Genomic DNA, 10,632 nt, shown 5'->3' on the forward strand with positions numbered 1-10,632 from the left:
AGCACACAGTTTTCTTTATGGTCCAACTCTCACATCCATACGTGACCACTGGAAAAACCATAGCTTTGAGTAGACAGATCTTTGTTGGCAAAGTAATGTTTCTGCTTTTTAATGCGCTGTCTAGGTTGGTAATAGCTTTTCTTCCAAGGAGCAAGCATCTTTTAATTTCATGGCTGCAGTCACTATACACAGATACTCATATAGGGGCTTCCCAGGTGGCTCAGCGGGTAAAGAATCTGCCTTTACCCACAGTGGGTAAGGAAACACAGGAGAGGTGAGTTTGATTCCTGGGTCAGGAAGATCCCCTGGAAGAGGGTATGGCAACCCACTCCAGTATTCTTGCCTGGAGAATTTCATGGACAGAGGAGACTGGTGGGCTACAGTCCATGCGGTCACGAAGAGTTGAACACAACTGAAGTGACTGAGTACACAGACGCACACACACATATTTCTGTGATAAAAATATAACTGAATGAGGGTAAGAGTAATGCATGAAAAAAAAATCTCTTTCTGGTGTTAATTAATAATGACCTCAGAAAATTAGGTATGTTAATCAGCCATGAAATCTGCCATAAAAGTCTCAGATAAAATGAGTAAAGAGGTATGTTTTTAGAAATGATGGTAGGGATTACTGTAAAAGACACAGTCCACGGTCTCACAATTCAGTGGATTTTTCTTCCCTTTTTTTTTGTCAGATCCAGTGTCCTCTTACATTGGCTTTGCCTACACGACCTTGAAAATAATCTTTATGATCTTAGTCTAGCCAACTCATGCCTACGGACCATTCTCAGCCCCTGTGCTTATACCTGGGGGCCTTCCTCAGAGACTCTGAATTCCCTGTTCTGGAGTGAGGCCTAGGCAGCAGCATTTTTAAAAGGTGACAACATTAAAATTAAGAAAAATTGATTTAGATGAAGAAAGACACTCAATATGAATGATTAGATGGAAAGTATTTTTGAAATTCCTTCAGTTTTTTTTCTGTATTTCATTCAGTCCAACCAGTTAAAAATCCTCCCATTACTCAAAGTACTTCCATACTTTTAATGTTTAAAAACAGCTGCATTACCCATAAATTAAGAGAACGGAACTCACAGTGATATGAAATTATTCCATAGGTAATGTCAGCAATTCCTGTTGCAACTGCTGACAGGATAAATCCAGGGTACGAGTTCTCAAATGTCATATGCATATGGATCACCTGGGGAGTTTTTATCAATAAAACTGAGATTACCAAATCAAGTTCCTAAAAGTTAGGATTTGAGGCTGGGAGGGAGACTGGTAATCTGTTTTTGTAGTCTGTACCCCAGAGATTCTGAATTCAAAGGATCCTGAACCACACTTTGCAAGCACTAAATTGTAGGGTTTAGACCTGCTAGAGTGGGTGTGGTGAATTTAAATATATGTATGTATGCACATGAGGGCTTCCCAGTGGCTCATCTGGGAAAGAAACTGCCTGCAATGCAGGAGACCTGGGTTCCATCCCTGGGTTGGGAAGATCCCCTGGAGAAGGGCATGGCAACCTACTCCAGTATTCTTGCCTGGAGAATCCCATAGGCAGCGGAGCTACAGCCCATAGGGTCACAAAGAGTCAGACACAACTGAAGCGACTTTGCATGCACATATATACACATGAACATATACGGGCTCTTCAGGTGGCTCAGTTGGTAAAGAATGATGAGGTGAGGCACAGGGAAGCCTGGCATGCTGTAGTCCGTGGAGTTGCGAAGAGTCGGACGCAACTTGGCAACTGAACGACGACAAAAAAGACCTGTTACAAACTGGATCATGGTTCCCCATTTTGCAGACTTCCTGTAGACTCAGGAGAGCAATATAAGAAATGTGGAAACATGGAACGGACTTCAGTATGCTTCCTTTTGCTTCCAGCAAACAAGCTCCTATATACATTCTCACCTATTTTTAATAGCCTTCAGATAGCTGCCTCAAGTTCACATAAAGACAGGGAAAAAAAATCATAGGTAGCACAAAGTTTAAAAGGGTAGAGAATATGAGAATGAAGAAAATAGTGCAAATAAATATGGGGCATGTAAATTGATTAGAAGGGATACAGAAAAAAGAAAACAAACCTTTTTGTTCCATTTGCCAATGGCAGCCAGGAAGGTAAAATTAAATATAGTTCATGATGCTTCAGGGAGCACAAAATTGATGAAACTGGCTTATGCAAAACTAAGTATATTGACTCAATTCGAAAGGTAAATGGGCAAACGTCGCCTCGGGCATTACCTGCTTCAGGCTTTAAGGATGCTACTTTGCTCCCTCCCATGGGCTTACCTGGTGGCTCAGCTGATAAAGAATCTAACTGTAATGTGGGAGACCTGGGTTCCATCCCTGGGTTGGGAAGATCCCCTGGAGAAGGGAACGGCTACGCACTCCAATATTCTGGGCTGGAGAATTCCATGGACTGTGTAGTCCATAGGGTCGCAGAGAGTTGGACACCTCTGAGTGACTTTCACTTTCACTTTCATGGTGCTCTCATCTTTGAATTAGTCCTAACTCAGGCAGTGTGTGCAGCTCTCAGCAGACCCAGGCTTTCTCCAGATGGCTGAAACAGCTACAAGCATTAAATCTTCATGTCATTAAACCTAGTGGAAAAGAGAGTTTGGCTTTCTATCTTTCCCAGTAGACTCATCAAAATGTACTACTGGCTGTGATTGTGAACCCATCAGTATGACCAGGTATGGGATTTACTTACTTGCCTAAAGGCCAGTGCGATTCCATTGCTGGAGCTGGCAGAGGACTCAACTCCACTTGGAAGTACATGAACTTACAGGGAAGGAGAGGGATTTGTCTACATGACAGTTTGTTTAGCAAACAGAAGGCAAGGTATGTGGTCTACTCAGTGACCAAAACCCTGGACCGTCCATTGGATGTAATGTCCACTGGAGATCATGTCCCACAGGGCCGTTGGTGTACCTTAGAACACAATGAACCATCTCTGAGAATTTAAGGAACAGGAACCACCACAAGCTTTTTCCTGTGCAATAAGGGGTAAGTTCTGAAGTAAAGGACTATGGGCTGACAGTCTATCACTGAGCAAATGTGGGACTAATTTAAATTCAACAAAAGATAGAACTTACAATAACTAAAGGTTTCCTGTTTCTCAAAACCCAGAAAATATAAACTGGCATTTCTGTTGACATTTTGAAGCATGACGTGTGCACAGAAGAGTGAGAAGTGATTATTGTGTCAGAGCAGTTTACAGAATTCCCATACATTTCCTGCTCCCTCAACCTCCCAACTTCCAGAGTATTTCCAGAAGACAATTCAAAACAATGCATCTTCCTAATTTATTTTCAATGAATCACTTTAAATGGCGGTTACAGCTCAAATCACACATTTATGGATTTCTTCATCTACTCTGGCTGTCATTTCAGGTCCTTTATCTTCATCTTGTCCGAGTTACTCCTGGTTGGTTTTAAAATTTTCCTTTTGCTGACAACCTCTACAGTTAGCAGCTATTTGTTGAATTCTATTATTACTGGTTCTGAAAATGATTTATAGAGACTTACAGAATATGTAATTATTTATATTCATTAATACATTAAGACACAACAAGATAAAAAATGAATGACAGTGATCTAGTAAAATAGGAATGAGCAAGCATCAGGAAAGCAAAACAAATAAAGGAGAGGTCAGTCTACAGTAGGGTGGCCACGCCCACTCCAGGATTCTTGGGCTTCCCTTGTGGCTCAGCTGGTAAAGGATCCACCTGCAATGTGGGAGACCTGGATTCAATCCCTGGGTTGAGAAGATCCCCTGGAGAAGGGAAAGGCTACCTATTCCAGTATTCTGGCCTGGAGAATTCCATGGACTGTATGGTCCATGGGGTTGCAAAGAGTTAGACACGACTGAGTGACTTTCACTTTCTAGACTGGTAAAGTTTTTGGAAGACCATAGATACAACTGAACTTTCCAGTAGCCATCAGAAGGAGAGAAGGTGTGATTATATACCTGCTTCATAAAATACTTAAAATATCAAGACACAACTTTTCCTGCCAGTGTGTCCTGAAAGGATTTCCTCCCAAGGGTCTTCACTGAGATCTTGTGTGATCATTCAGTGACTGGAGCCCTCATCAAACAGCAGATTTCACAGGTTTGTTTCTCACAATGCACATTCGAGCAGGTTGATGCCATAATCCCCCAAAAACAATCTATTAAAAGAAGTTCTATGATGCTAAATGGGAAAAGTAACAAGAGTAGCGTTCAACCTTCTGATGATCCAGCTTAATCCTGGAGAAAGGTTAAGTTACTTATAGGACTGAACAAACTTCAGGCAAGCCCCAGTAAATATTTCTCTTCTGGAACTTTTTTAATTCATTCTTTAAAAAAATTTATTGAAAGATATTTGCTGGTTTCTGCCATTTATCAACATGAATCAGCCACAGGTATACATATGGCACATGGAAACATATACATTACCACATGTAAAAAGGAGGGAAATCTAGGTTTTCAACTTAGCCCTTGCTGGTGTGGGTGGGATGTGGCTACAGATTTTTCTCTGCCTCGTGATATTTGTCTCTATTCGTTTTTTGTTTTTTCTTGCTAGATTGTCCCTTTTCTGGTCCTTTGGCTCAAGAGATTAGGCTTTTGTAAGGGCTTTAAAAAATCTGTGTTTGTTGACATATCTGGGTTGTTAATTTCTATAGCACCCAGTTTGGGAAATACGGGGAAGGGTAGGGAATTTAATGCAACATCAAATCCTTGAGTGTGAGGTTCCTAGTTGGACTGCCCTTTTCTCTCACCTTTTAGACCTCTTAAGTTTGTTTCATATATAAGGTACAGGGATTTTAGTTGTACTTAGGGAGGAATAGGGAAATACATGTCTACTCCATCTTCCTGTGAGTAGAAGTATCCATATCAAGTCCTTTTGATTCTACCACCTAATTAGAAGAAATCCTTGATTTTCATGAACATTGGACTCCCATGTAAGAAGTCTTTAATTCTTGAACATGTAATTAAAAAATAGTGCACTACAAAATATATCTAATGCTTTCAACATATTTTATATTATTATGTATTATATATACAAAATATGGGCTTCCCTCATAGCTCAGTTAGTAAAGAATCCGCCTGCAATGCAGGAGACCCTGGTTTAAGGATTCCTGGGTTTGGAAGATCTGCTGGAGAAGGGATAGGCTACCCACTCCAGTATTCTTGGGCTTCCCTGGTGGATCAGCTGGTAGAGAATCCACCTGCAATGTGAGAGACCTAGGTTTGATCCCTGGGTTGGGAAGATCTCTTGGAGAAGAAAAAGGCTGCCCACTCCAGTATTCTAGCCTGGAGAATTCCATGGACTCTATAGTCCACGGGGTTGCAAAGAGTTGGACATACCTGAGAGACTTAAAAAAAATATATATATATATATATACACACACACACACACACACAAAATACTATAGAGTATATTTTACCACACACACACACAGCAATACAAAACACACTACTGTGGCAGGCATGGGGTGCTGCTGAGGTCTCTTGCCGTGGGGAGCATAATGTGGGATGGCTCCAGCTGCCGCCCTCCGGATCGACCACCACCATTCACACCAAGTTCATGCTTCCCGTGGGTCACTCCCAGCGAATGACTGAGCACAAGGTGGATTTAATGCAGGCCCATTCCTGAGATCCTCGGGAACCCTCTGATTGGTGACATTGATTCAGACTCTTCAACAGTCCAAACTGAATCTTTCTTGGAACTTTGCTGCATCCCAAGGCTCTTCCTTCTCCACCTGCCTTCCTGCCTTCGTCCTCTACTAGCACCAAACCTGCTCTGTGGCCTGAAGGCTTTGTCTGCCCACTCTGGTTCTGTCCTTTCTTCCTCAGAGGTAGTCTCCTTACGCACAGCCAGCCTCACCTTAACGTATACTTTTTGGAGGGCCCATGCTAATACAATTATCAAGTGTTTTATATATCTAGATCTAAATCTATAATCTAGATCTAGATGCTCTATAGATATATAATCCATAATTCTGTATAATAGATAAAACTATGTATGTGAGTGCCTGTCTGTGTTATGCAGAACAATTTGATAACTACCAATTTCACTGATAGGGAAATTCTGGAGAAAAGGGAGGGATAATGTAGCTGGTGTGCACGCGTGCTAAGTCACTCAGTCATGTCTGACTCTTTGAGACCCCATGGACTGTAGTCCACCAGCCTCCTTTGTCCATGGGATTTTCCAGGCAAGAATACTGGAGTGGGTTGCCATGCCCTTCTCCAGGGGATCTTCCACGCCCAGGGATCAAACCTGCATCTCTTATATTTACCGCTAGGGTCACCTGGGAAGTCCCAAGGATTTAGGGGCTGTGTCAAGGTACTGAAAGAGTATTTTAGGAAGGCGATCTAAACAAGCGTCTACTCCCAACTCCCCAACCTCCACTCCTAAATACACAATCTGTGTGAGACTTATTACATGCTGTTGCATAGACCCTGTTTCCAAGCATCCTTCCCAGGGAATTACCGACACAGTGGTCAGGGGAAGAATTGCATCTCTCTCAGAAATGACCCTTTGTGAAACATCACCATGGATAAATGCTAAGGAGATAAGATTCACAAGAAGGGAAAATCACATATGCAAAACATTTGACACCATTTTTCAGCCCAGGTAATCATTTCACTAATAAAGCTTTTATTTCCCTTATTAGAGATTCCCCCCTTCTTCACAAGGGAAAACATGATTCAAAGGAACATTGTCAGTAGCAACGCTTGTTTAATTTAAATGTGATCTTTGCCAAAAAACATAAAAAATATTTTGAATATTAGCTGTATCTCTATGTCTCAGGGACAAGTACATGTACAACCAGCCTTAACATCTGAATAGGGAAGGTCCTCAGATGAGCACATGATTTTATCCTCTCCTCCACCACTCCAACATCTTGCTGTTTTTCTCCTCCTCCCCTCCAGCATCTTCCTGTTTTCATTCCATCAGTGGGTCTTCCCACCAAACAACATCACCTCCCTCCAATCACAGTCTTCTCTATGGGGGATTTACTTGGTTCTCAGTTCAGTGAACTCTCCTGTTTCAGGGAGGAATATTTAATTGCAGGGTTTCACGTTTTCAAAGAAAATGTTTAGACTGGGAGGGATCAGCCATATTAGAGAAATGTGGCTTGCTCAAAAACCAGTGGCATAAATCCCCTGCCTTTCACTGGAAGGGATCTCAGGAAGAAACTCTTTGGCTGTTATTGAAATAATCCGTATTTGATTACTTTTCAAACAAGTGCATGATTTTCTTGGAAGGCTTGACGCACGGTCAAATAAGTCAGCAACCGTATATGTGGTTCACATGTGTGTGACTCGAGAATCCCATAACACTAGCCGTAAAGTCGGCTCCTAAGTATTTTTGCACAGTAATAACGTTTAATTATTTTGTAACTTGCAATTATAACTCTAACTATTCTAAATCCTTTGCCTCGCATTATCATTAGTGACAAAGTTGTGCTTTTTAATTCAGCTCAGGCATGAGCAATGATTTTATTGTTATTATTACTATTATTATCCTCTCCTTGACTGGAGGCTACGGAAGTCACTTGCCTAGTAAAGCGAACTACAAATGGCAGGAAGTAAAATATGACCTGCAGGGCCTGTTTATTGGGAACACACCAAGGCAAAGCAGGAGGAAACAGTACTGTCTGCAATCAGACATCAAGCTCTCGTTTCCCATCCCGGCACATCAACATTCAACCAATAAGTCCCACTTTCTTGTGCATTTCACCACCAGCTTTATGCTTCAGTTCAGAACTCAGAATTCCCCAACTTGACCTCCCACCCTCCTCCAACTTTTTGTTGTAGCTTCATAGCAAAGCTCGTATTATCCTCCTTCTTTAAAAAGGCCCGGTGGAAGTTCCTTTCCCCATCTGTTAGAAACCGGATGTGCTCATTGGCAGGCTAAAGCATATAACGCAGCCATGTATACATTTATTTCCGACGTGAGTATTTTTACTTGACACATTTTGAGGAGAGCAAACTGTTGCACTGAGGCAGATTGATGATTTCCTTGTCAATGGGACGGCAGTGTAAAAGGCTGCAATGACATATTTGTAAAATCTCTGCATATTTGAAAAAAGCCAGATATAAAAGAATATATACTATCTGTTTCCTGTTGTACAGAGTTGAAAACAAGCAAAAAACAAAACAAAACCCAACAACAATAACAAGAACAACAAAAACCTACCAAACCCCCCCCCCAATAAACCCAGTATTAGAAGTCAGAGTAGTGGTTACTCCTAGGGTCTAGACTGGGAGAGGGTATGAGAGGGGCTTCTGGTGTTGAGAACGTCCTGTTTCTTGATCTGAATTTATGGTTACACGGATGTGGTCACTCTGAAGATGCATTGAGCTGTACACTTAGATTATGTGCACTTTCTGTTTCCATGATACATTTCAACCAGAGGCTGACATTTACACTAAACCACACTGAAAATCGGCTAAAAATCTTCATACAGGTCATCAGAACAGTAAGTGTTACTACTTGAGCGTTTGGATCTAAGAGGACTTACCTTTAGAACACAGATGGTTCTTGCTGTTTTTCCTCTTTACCGTGTCTCATGACTGTTAAACACCAAAACGAGACACTCAAAGTGACCAGCCACACTTGTTTTTCTGAAAACACAAGCCTCACGTGGTACAAATACGTGAATAAAATGCAATGAATTTTCTATGGCTCAGGAAGCTCTGGGAATAAACACCAGGGCCTCGGCCCATCCCGAGAGCCATTTTAAAGATTACTGCCAGCCACCCCCAGCCCAACTGCTACCCAACGGTTGCGCTGAAGGGGAAAAACCCACACACAGTGCAAAACCCAAGAGCAGGAAGTCAGAACGCATGGGTAATGATATTTACTCAGAGCCGGATTCATACCCTACTTAACTCCATGGGAATTCGCAACAGTTGGTCTTGACAACTCCAGCAGTTCTGAGCTTCATTAACCTATTTGCAGGTGCTCTGCTTTCCAAGCTGCCTGTGCTCAGAGAAAAAAAAAACAAAAAACAACACTTTCAAAATTCTCTGACGCAGCCTGCCGCCTCAGTTCAGGGGTAATTATGACTTTTTTTTTTTTTTTTCAGGGCTTTTAGATAGGAAATGAAAGCTTTAGGTGATTCTGAAGTGGTGAGTTTTAAAATTAGTAACCCAATCAAACGTTTAATGTGAAAAGCGTTGTAACTGGAGAGAGACACAGTAGGTAGTCTTCTTGAACGGTTGGGCAAACCTGCCTAGGCTGCTATTTATGAAATTAAGCTATTGCTAAAACCCCTCAAATATCTAAACCATTGAAGACAGACAAGAGAGAACCAGAGCGTTTCCTCATGCCCTTCCTTTATTTCTTAGGATATGTGTCTCTATGTTTTTCTGCTGAATCGCAAAGTGTAATTCCTGAGTTAAATTGTTCTGTCCAGTCCAGCTAAGCCCTAGGGAGCAGGGCAACTCTTGTTCAGTGAATTCTATTATGGGCTGCCTTAGAGAATCCCATTATTTCTAAAATGCAAGAACTGCAAAATATTTTGCTGGGCACACTCCTTTTTGAGGCATTTCAGGATTGGCAAATTTCTCAAAACTCTTTTCCTTGTAAAAGAAGCCTTGAATTCACCCTTCCTAGGGGGTCTGCTGTACCATAACTTTGTTGTAACAAGGTCTTTCTCAGGATTCGTGGGAATGAGCTTCCTGGACACAAGCCAAGACCAGCCTGCCTTACGCTAACCTCTATGCTGCCCAGAGAGGGGTTAGAGAGTCTCTTGGCTATTAATCACCACTCTGCTCTAGTTTCCATATATGTCCTTACGAAGAAGCACCTTACAAATAACCTCTCTCTCAGGAATGTTTCAGAGCCAACTCTTGCCCTGGGAGTGCATGGTTAGAAGCTTAGATTGTGCTGTGCTGTGCTTTTCCGCTCCGTTGTGTCTGACTCTTTGTGACCCTATGGACTGCAGCCCACCAGGCTCCTCTGTCCATGGGGGGATTCTCCAGGCAAGAATACTGGAGTGGGTTGCCGGGCTCTCTTCCAGGGGATCTTCCCAACCCAAGCATCAGACCCAGGTCTCCCACACTGCAGGCGGATTCTTTACTGTCTGAGCCACCGGGGAAGCCCAATGATACTGGAGTGGGTAGCCTATCCCTTCTCCAGGGGATCTTCCCTACGCAGGGGTCAAACCAGGGCCTCCTGAATTGCAGGCAGATTCTTTACCAGATGAGCTACCAGGGAAGCCCAGAAGCTTAGACTATCCAGGGCAAATGACTGGACCATATTTTTGAGGACTTGGAGGGGGTGTGGTCAGTCATACTCTCTTTCCTTGGAGAGAAGATGGATTCTATTTCTTAGCAGAGTGGAGGTTGGGGCACAGGTCTGCTGATTCTTACTCCAGAGATGCTGCTGCCAGATCAGACCCCATCTTGTCATATATGTATTTATTGTTGCAAAACCAACCTATATTGATCTTCTGAAAGCTGGAGTAAGTGATCTCCAAATCCTGAGCACTCACAGGATTACAGGTTACCTGTAGTGACAGGTATAAAGGTAAGATTGAATGGAGGCTTGACATTTTTCAGCCAACACCCTGCAAAGATTCCTTGTTGGATTAAAAGAAGCATTGAAAAAGCTAGGAGGTTATTCTTTTCTGCTAT

General features: G+C 42.3%; 1 long non-coding RNA gene across 1 annotated transcript in view; it reads right to left on the reverse strand.

Moving 5' to 3' along the window:
* The window catches only part of LOC147347748 (uncharacterized), a 48,036-nt gene extending 38,948 nt beyond the window's left edge, over nucleotides 1-9,088 (reverse strand). The window contains exon 1 of the long non-coding RNA XR_015152545.1: nucleotides 8,514-9,088. This is a non-coding gene — a long non-coding RNA (uncharacterized LOC147347748). The remainder of the gene's footprint in view (nucleotides 1-8,513) is intronic.
* Nucleotides 9,089-10,632: the final 1,544 nt, after the last annotated feature.

The sequence above is a fragment of the Bos grunniens genome, chromosome 23 (assembly GCF_055505025.1).
Source record: "Bos grunniens cultivar Pamir isolate PY7600 chromosome 23, Bosgru_T2T1.0, whole genome shotgun sequence".
Classification (NCBI taxonomy): Eukaryota; Metazoa; Chordata; class Mammalia; order Artiodactyla; family Bovidae; genus Bos; species Bos grunniens.